The sequence below is a fragment of the Schistocerca americana genome, unplaced genomic scaffold (genome assembly GCF_021461395.2).
Source record: "Schistocerca americana isolate TAMUIC-IGC-003095 unplaced genomic scaffold, iqSchAmer2.1 HiC_scaffold_1456, whole genome shotgun sequence".
In the NCBI taxonomy this organism is placed as follows: Eukaryota; Metazoa; Arthropoda; class Insecta; order Orthoptera; family Acrididae; genus Schistocerca; species Schistocerca americana.
Window position 1 is genome coordinate 23,167 of NW_025725539.1, and position 6,311 is coordinate 29,477.

Sequence of the window (6,311 nt, forward strand, 5' to 3'; positions counted from 1 at the left end):
ACTGCCATGTGTTAGATGTTGCTCGAGATAGCTCCGCTCCTTGCAGGAAGGTTTAAAAAATGAATGCCTTCTGTGAGGTTCGAACTCACGACCCCTGGTTTACGAGACCAGTGCTCTACCACTGAGCTAAGAAGGCGGCAGCTTAGCGTTTGTGAGCTATCCCCAAATTGTTACTTCATCATACTGAATCTTGCAGCCCTCGACCAGATATCGGATTTGGCACACAGCTGCTGCTGGGGTTGTCCAAATTGCCGTTTTCCAAATCTCTTGAATGTTTCGCCCTTACGATCGACGACGAGCGTCGGGCCAGCAAAAGTTTGCGGTCTGCGCAATCCTGACCTAGTGCACAGCTTGTGGGATAGCGTGGCTCGACTGCGAAATGCGCCTTTCGGCTCCTCTCTCTGGCTACAGTATGCTGTTGTCCACAGTGGCGCTGGCGTTGCCCATGGGGCTTCATGTAAGGCGACTGCACGTCGCTCGGCCAACAGCGGCCTACTGCAGACCGACACTTAAGAGACACCAAATACAAATCGACATCGAGAGACAGGCCCTGTCATATGGCACTCGCGACGTATACGCTGAAATTGAATGTAAAGAATACGTCTTTTGTGGTGGGCGTCGCTCTACTGCAGTGTCAAACATGACGAATAAAAAGGAAAACAGCAGAACGTCTGTGTAGGGCCATGTTTTTACCTACAGTGTCACTTGGCTGAATGTGTATAAGGCTCTGTGGCATCACTCAAACACAGCCAAATTGTCACACTAGCTGTGCATCTCTAACAAAGTTGACGTATGTCCTCACCTCGGTGCCGGTTAAAACGATTTCGCCCCCGGGTGGGCTCGAACCACCAACCTTTCGGTTAACAGCCGAACGCGCTAGCCGATTGCGCCACGGAGGCCTTGACTTTGGCTCCCTTGTGCTCTGTATATCAACGCGAGTGGTAGCATTTGCTTACGCCTCTTCACATGGATAACGTGCATGCACACTGTAGCGAGGCTCGTAAACGAATGACATCGCCAAGCATGACATTATACTACAAAATGCATACAAACCAATGTTCTGCCTATGAATTCAGAAAACCTCTGAGGCCAGTAGAATACTTGTCATAGGTTGTAGAACATCCCTTTCATTCAGTGTACTGCCATGTGTTAGATGTTGCTCGAGATAGCTCCGCTCCTTGCAGGAAGGTTTAAAAAATGAATGCCTTCTGTGAGGTTCGAACTCACGACCCCTGGTTTACGAGACCAGTGCTCTACCACTGAGCTAAGAAGGCGGCAGCTTAGCGTTTGTGAGCTATCCCCAAATTGTTACTTCATCATACTGAATCTTGCAGCCCTCGACCAGATATCGGATTTGGCACACAGCTGCTGCTGGGGTTGTCCAAATTGCCGTTTTCCAAATCTCTTGAATGTTTCGCCCTTACGATCGACGACGAGCGTCGGGCCAGCAAAAGTTTGCGGTCTGCGCAATCCTGACCTAGTGCACAGCTTGTGGGATAGCGTGGCTCGACTGCGAAATGCGCCTTTCGGCTCCTCTCTCTGGCTACAGTATGCTGTTGTCCACAGTGGCGCTGGCGTTGCCCATGGGGGCTTCATGTAAGGCGACTGCACGTCGCTCGGCCAACAGCGGCCTACTGCAGACCGACACTTAAGAGACACCAAATACAAATCGACATCGAGAGACAGGCCCTGTCATATGGCACTCGCGACGTATACGCTGAAATTGAATGTAAAGAATACGTCTTTTGTGGTGGGCGTCGCTCTACTGCAGTGTCAAACATGACGAATAAAAAGGAAAACAGCAGAACGTCTGTGTAGGGCCATGTTTTTACCTACAGTGTCACTTGGCTGAATGTGTATAAGGCTCTGTGGCATCACTCAAACACAGCCAAATTGTCACACTAGCTGTGCATCTCTAACAAAGTTGACGTATGTCCTCACCTCGGTGCCGGTTAAAACGATTTCGCCCCCGGGTGGGCTCGAACCACCAACCTTTCGGTTAACAGCCGAACGCGCTAGCCGATTGCGCCACGGAGGCCTTGACTTTGGCTCCCTTGTGCTCTGTATATCAACGCGAGTGGTAGCATTTGCTTACGCCTCTTCACATGGATAACGTGCATGCACACTGTAGCGAGGCTCGTAAACGAATGACATCGCCAAGCATGACATTATACTACAAAATGCATACAAACCAATGTTCTGCCTATGAATTCAGAAAACCTCTGAGGGCCAGTAGAATACTTGTCATAGGTTGTAGAACATCCCTTTCATTCAGTGTACTGCATGTGTTAGATGTTGCTCGAGATAGCTCCGCTCCTTGCAGGAAGGTTTAAAAAATGAATGCCTTCTGTGAGGTTCGAACTCACGACCCCTGGTTTACGAGACCAGTGCTCTACCACTGAGCTAAGAAGGCGGCAGCTTAGCGTTTGTGAGCTATCCCCAAATTGTTACTTCATCATACTGAATCTTGCAGCCCTCGACCAGATATCGGATTTGGCACACAGCTGCTGCTGGGGTTGTCCAAATTGCCGTTTTCCAAATCTCTTGAATGTTTCGCCCTTACGATCGACGACGAGCGTCGGGCCAGCAAAAGTTTGCGGTCTGCGCAATCCTGACCTAGTGGACAGCTTGTGGGATAGCGTGGCTCGACTGCGAAATGCGCCTTTCGGCTCCTCTCTCTGGCTACAGTATGCTGTTGTCCACAGTGGCGCTGGCGTTGCCCATGGGGCTTCATGTAAGGCGACTGCACGTCGCTCGGCCAACAGCGGCCTACTGCAGACCGACACTTAAGAGACACCAAATACAAATCGACATCGAGAGACAGGCCCTGTCATATGGCACTCGCGACGTATACGCTGAAATTGAATGTAAAGAATACGTCTTTTGTGGTGGGCGTCGCTCTACTGCAGTGTCAAACATGACGAATAAAAAGGAAAACAGCAGAACGTCTGTGTAGGGCCATGTTTTTACCTACAGTGTCACTTGGCTGAATGTGTATAAGGCTCTGTGGCATCACTCAAACACAGCCAAATTGTCACACTAGCTGTGCATCTCTAACAAAGTTGACGTATGTCCTCACCTCGGTGCCGGTTAAAACGATTTCGCCCCCCGGGTGGGCTCGAACCACCAACCTTTCGGTTAACAGCCGAACGCGCTAGCCGATTGCGCCACGGAGGCCTTGACTTTGGCTCCCTTGTGCTCTGTATATCAACGCGAGTGGTAGCATTTGCTTACGCCTCTTCACATGGATAACGTGCATGCACACTGTAGCGAGGCTCGTAAACGAATGACATCGCCAAGCATGACATTATACTACAAAATGCATACAAACCAATGTTCTGCCTATGAATTCAGAAAACCTCTGAGGCCAGTAGAATACTTGTCATAGGTTGTAGAACATCCCTTTCATTCAGTGTACTGCCATGTGTTAGATGTTGCTCGAGATAGCTCCGCTCCTTGCAGGAAGGTTAAAAAATGAATGCCTTCTGTGAGGTTCGAACTCACGACCCCTGGTTTACGAGACCAGTGCTCTACCACTGAGCTAAGAAGGCGGCAGCTTAGCGTTTGTGAGCTATCCCCAAATTGTTACTTCATCATACTGAATCTTGCAGCCCTCGACCAGATATCGGATTTGGCACACAGCTGCTGCTGGGGTTGTCCAAATTGCCGTTTTCCAAATCTCTTGAATGTTTCGCCCTTACGATCGACGACGAGCGTCGGGCCAGCAAAAGTTTGCGGTCTGCGCAATCCTGACCTAGTGCACAGCTTGTGGGATAGCGTGGCTCGACTGCGAAATGCGCCTTTCGGCTCCTCTCTCTGGCTACAGTATGCTGTTGTCCACAGTGGCGCTGGCGTTGCCCATGGGGGCTTCATGTAAGGCGACTGCACGTCGCTCGGCCAACAGCGGCCTACTGCAGACCGACACTTAAGAGACACCAAATACAAATCGACATCGAGAGACAGGCCCTGTCATATGGCACTCGCGACGTATACGCTGAAATTGAATGTAAAGAATACGTCTTTTGTGGTGGGCGTCGCTCTACTGCAGTGTCAAACATGACGAATAAAAAGGAAAACAGCAGAACGTCTGTGTAGGGCCATGTTTTTACCTACAGTGTCACTTGGCTGAATGTGTATAAGGCTCTGTGGCATCACTCAAACACAGCCAAATTGTCACACTAGCTGTGCATCTCTAACAAAGTTGACGTATGTCCTCACCTCGGTGCCGGTTAAAACGATTTCGCCCCCGGGTGGGCTCGAACCACCAACCTTTCGGTTAACAGCCGAACGCGCTAGCCGATTGCGCCACGGAGGCCTTGACTTTGGCTCCCTTGTGCTCTGTATATCAACGCGAGTGGTAGCATTTGCTTACGCCTCTTCACATGGATAACGTGCATGCACACTGTAGCGAGGCTCGTAAACGAATGACATCGCCAAGCATGACATTATACTACAAAATGCATACAAACCAATGTTCTGCCTATGAATTCAGAAAACCTCTGAGGCCAGTAGAATACTTGTCATAGGTTGTAGAACATCCCTTTCATTCAGTGTACTGCCATGTGTTAGATGTTGCTCGAGATAGCTCCGCTCCTTGCAGGAAGGTTTAAAAAATGAATGCCTTCTGTGAGGTTCGAACTCACGACCCCTGGTTTACGAGACCAGTGCTCTACCACTGAGCTAAGAAGGCGGCAGCTTAGCGTTTGTGAGCTATCCCCAAATTGTTACTTCATCATACTGAATCTTGCAGCCCTCGACCAGATATCGGATTTGGCACACAGCTGCTGCTGGGGTTGTCCAAATTGCCGTTTTCCAAATCTCTTGAATGTTTCGCCCTTACGATCGACGACGAGCGTCGGGCCAGCAAAAGTTTGCGGTCTGCGCAATCCTGACCTAGTGCACAGCTTGTGGGATAGCGTGGCTCGACTGCGAAATGCGCCTTTCGGCTCCTCTCTCTGGCTACAGTATGCTGTTGTCCACAGTGGCGCTGGCGTTGCCCATGGGGCTTCATGTAAGGCGACTGCACGTCGCTCGGCAACAGCGGCCTACTGCAGACCGACACTTAAGAGACACCAAATACAAATCGACATCGAGAGACAGGCCCTGTCATATGGCACTCGCGACGTATACGCTGAAATTGAATGTAAAGAATACGTCTTTTGTGGTGGGCGTCGCTCTACTGCAGTGTCAAACATGACGAATAAAAAGGAAAACAGCAGAACGTCTGTGTAGGGCCATGTTTTTACCTACAGTGTCACTTGGCTGAATGTGTATAAGGCTCTGTGGCATCACTCAAACACAGCCAAATTGTCACACTAGCTGTGCATCTCTAACAAAGTTGACGTATGTCCTCACCTCGGTGCCGGTTAAAACGATTTCGCCCCCGGGTGGGCTCGAACCACCAACCTTTCGGTTAACAGCCGAACGCGCTAGCCGATTGCGCCACGGAGGCCTTGACTTTGGCTCCCTTGTGCTCTGTATATCAACGCGAGTGGTAGCATTTGCTTACGCCTCTTCACATGGATAACGTGCATGCACACTGTAGCGAGGCTCGTAAACGAATGACATCGCCAAGCATGACATTATACTACAAAATGCATACAAACCAATGTTCTGCCTATGAATTCAGAAAACCTCTGAGGCCAGTAGAATACTTGTCATAGGTTGTAGAACATCCCTTTCATTCAGTGTACTGCCATGTGTTAGATGTTGCTCGAGATAGCTCCGCTCCTTGCAGGAAGGTTTTAAAAATGAATGCCTTCTGTGAGGTTCGAACTCACGACCCCTGGTTTACGAGACCAGTGCTCTACCACTGAGCTAAGAAGGCGGCAGCTTAGCGTTTGTGAGCTATCCCCAAATTGTTACTTCATCATACTGAATCTTGCAGCCCTCGACCAGATATCGGATTTGGCACACAGCTGCTGCTGGGGTTGTCCAAATTGCCGTTTTCCAAATCTCTTGAATGTTTCGCCCTTACGATCGACGACGAGCGTCGGGCCAGCAAAAGTTTGCGGTCTGCGCAATCCTGACCTAGTGCACAGCTTGTGGGATAGCGTGGCTCGACTGCGAAATGCGCCTTTCGGCTCCTCTCTCTGGCTACAGTATGCTGTTGTCCACAGTGGCGCTGGCGTTGCCCATGGGGCTTCATGTAAGGCGACTGCACGTCGCTCGGCCAACAGCGGCCTACTGCAGACCGACACTTAAGAGACACCAAATACAAATCGACATCGAGAGACAGGCCTGTCATATGGCACTCGCGACGTATACGCTGAAATTGAATGTAAAGAATACGTCTTTTGTGGTGGGCGTCG

The 6,311-nt window shown here is 50.2% G+C and overlaps 11 non-coding genes across 11 annotated transcripts; all 11 read right to left on the bottom strand.

Moving 5' to 3' along the window:
- Positions 1 to 64: 64 nt before the first annotated feature.
- Trnat-cgu lies at positions 65 to 136 on the bottom strand. The gene has a single exon. It is a non-coding gene; the product is annotated as a tRNA-Thr (tRNA).
- Positions 137 to 825: 689 nt separating this feature from the next.
- On the bottom strand, positions 826 to 899 carry Trnan-guu. Its single transcript has one exon. It is a non-coding gene; the product is annotated as a tRNA-Asn (tRNA).
- Positions 900 to 1,202: 303 nt separating this feature from the next.
- Positions 1,203 to 1,274, bottom strand: Trnat-cgu. The gene has a single exon. It is a non-coding gene; the product is annotated as a tRNA-Thr (tRNA).
- A 690-nt stretch (positions 1,275 to 1,964) lies between these two features.
- On the bottom strand, positions 1,965 to 2,038 carry Trnan-guu. The gene has a single exon. It is a non-coding gene; the product is annotated as a tRNA-Asn (tRNA).
- A 303-nt stretch (positions 2,039 to 2,341) lies between these two features.
- Trnat-cgu lies at positions 2,342 to 2,413 on the bottom strand. Its single transcript has one exon. It is a non-coding gene; the product is annotated as a tRNA-Thr (tRNA).
- Positions 2,414 to 3,102: 689 nt separating this feature from the next.
- Trnan-guu lies at positions 3,103 to 3,177 on the bottom strand. Its single transcript has one exon. It is a non-coding gene; the product is annotated as a tRNA-Asn (tRNA).
- A 302-nt stretch (positions 3,178 to 3,479) lies between these two features.
- On the bottom strand, positions 3,480 to 3,551 carry Trnat-cgu. Its single transcript has one exon. It is a non-coding gene; the product is annotated as a tRNA-Thr (tRNA).
- Positions 3,552 to 4,241: 690 nt separating this feature from the next.
- On the bottom strand, positions 4,242 to 4,315 carry Trnan-guu. Its single transcript has one exon. It is a non-coding gene; the product is annotated as a tRNA-Asn (tRNA).
- A 303-nt stretch (positions 4,316 to 4,618) lies between these two features.
- Positions 4,619 to 4,690, bottom strand: Trnat-cgu. The gene has a single exon. It is a non-coding gene; the product is annotated as a tRNA-Thr (tRNA).
- A 688-nt stretch (positions 4,691 to 5,378) lies between these two features.
- On the bottom strand, positions 5,379 to 5,452 carry Trnan-guu. The gene has a single exon. It is a non-coding gene; the product is annotated as a tRNA-Asn (tRNA).
- A 303-nt stretch (positions 5,453 to 5,755) lies between these two features.
- Positions 5,756 to 5,827, bottom strand: Trnat-cgu. The gene has a single exon. It is a non-coding gene; the product is annotated as a tRNA-Thr (tRNA).
- Positions 5,828 to 6,311: the final 484 nt, after the last annotated feature.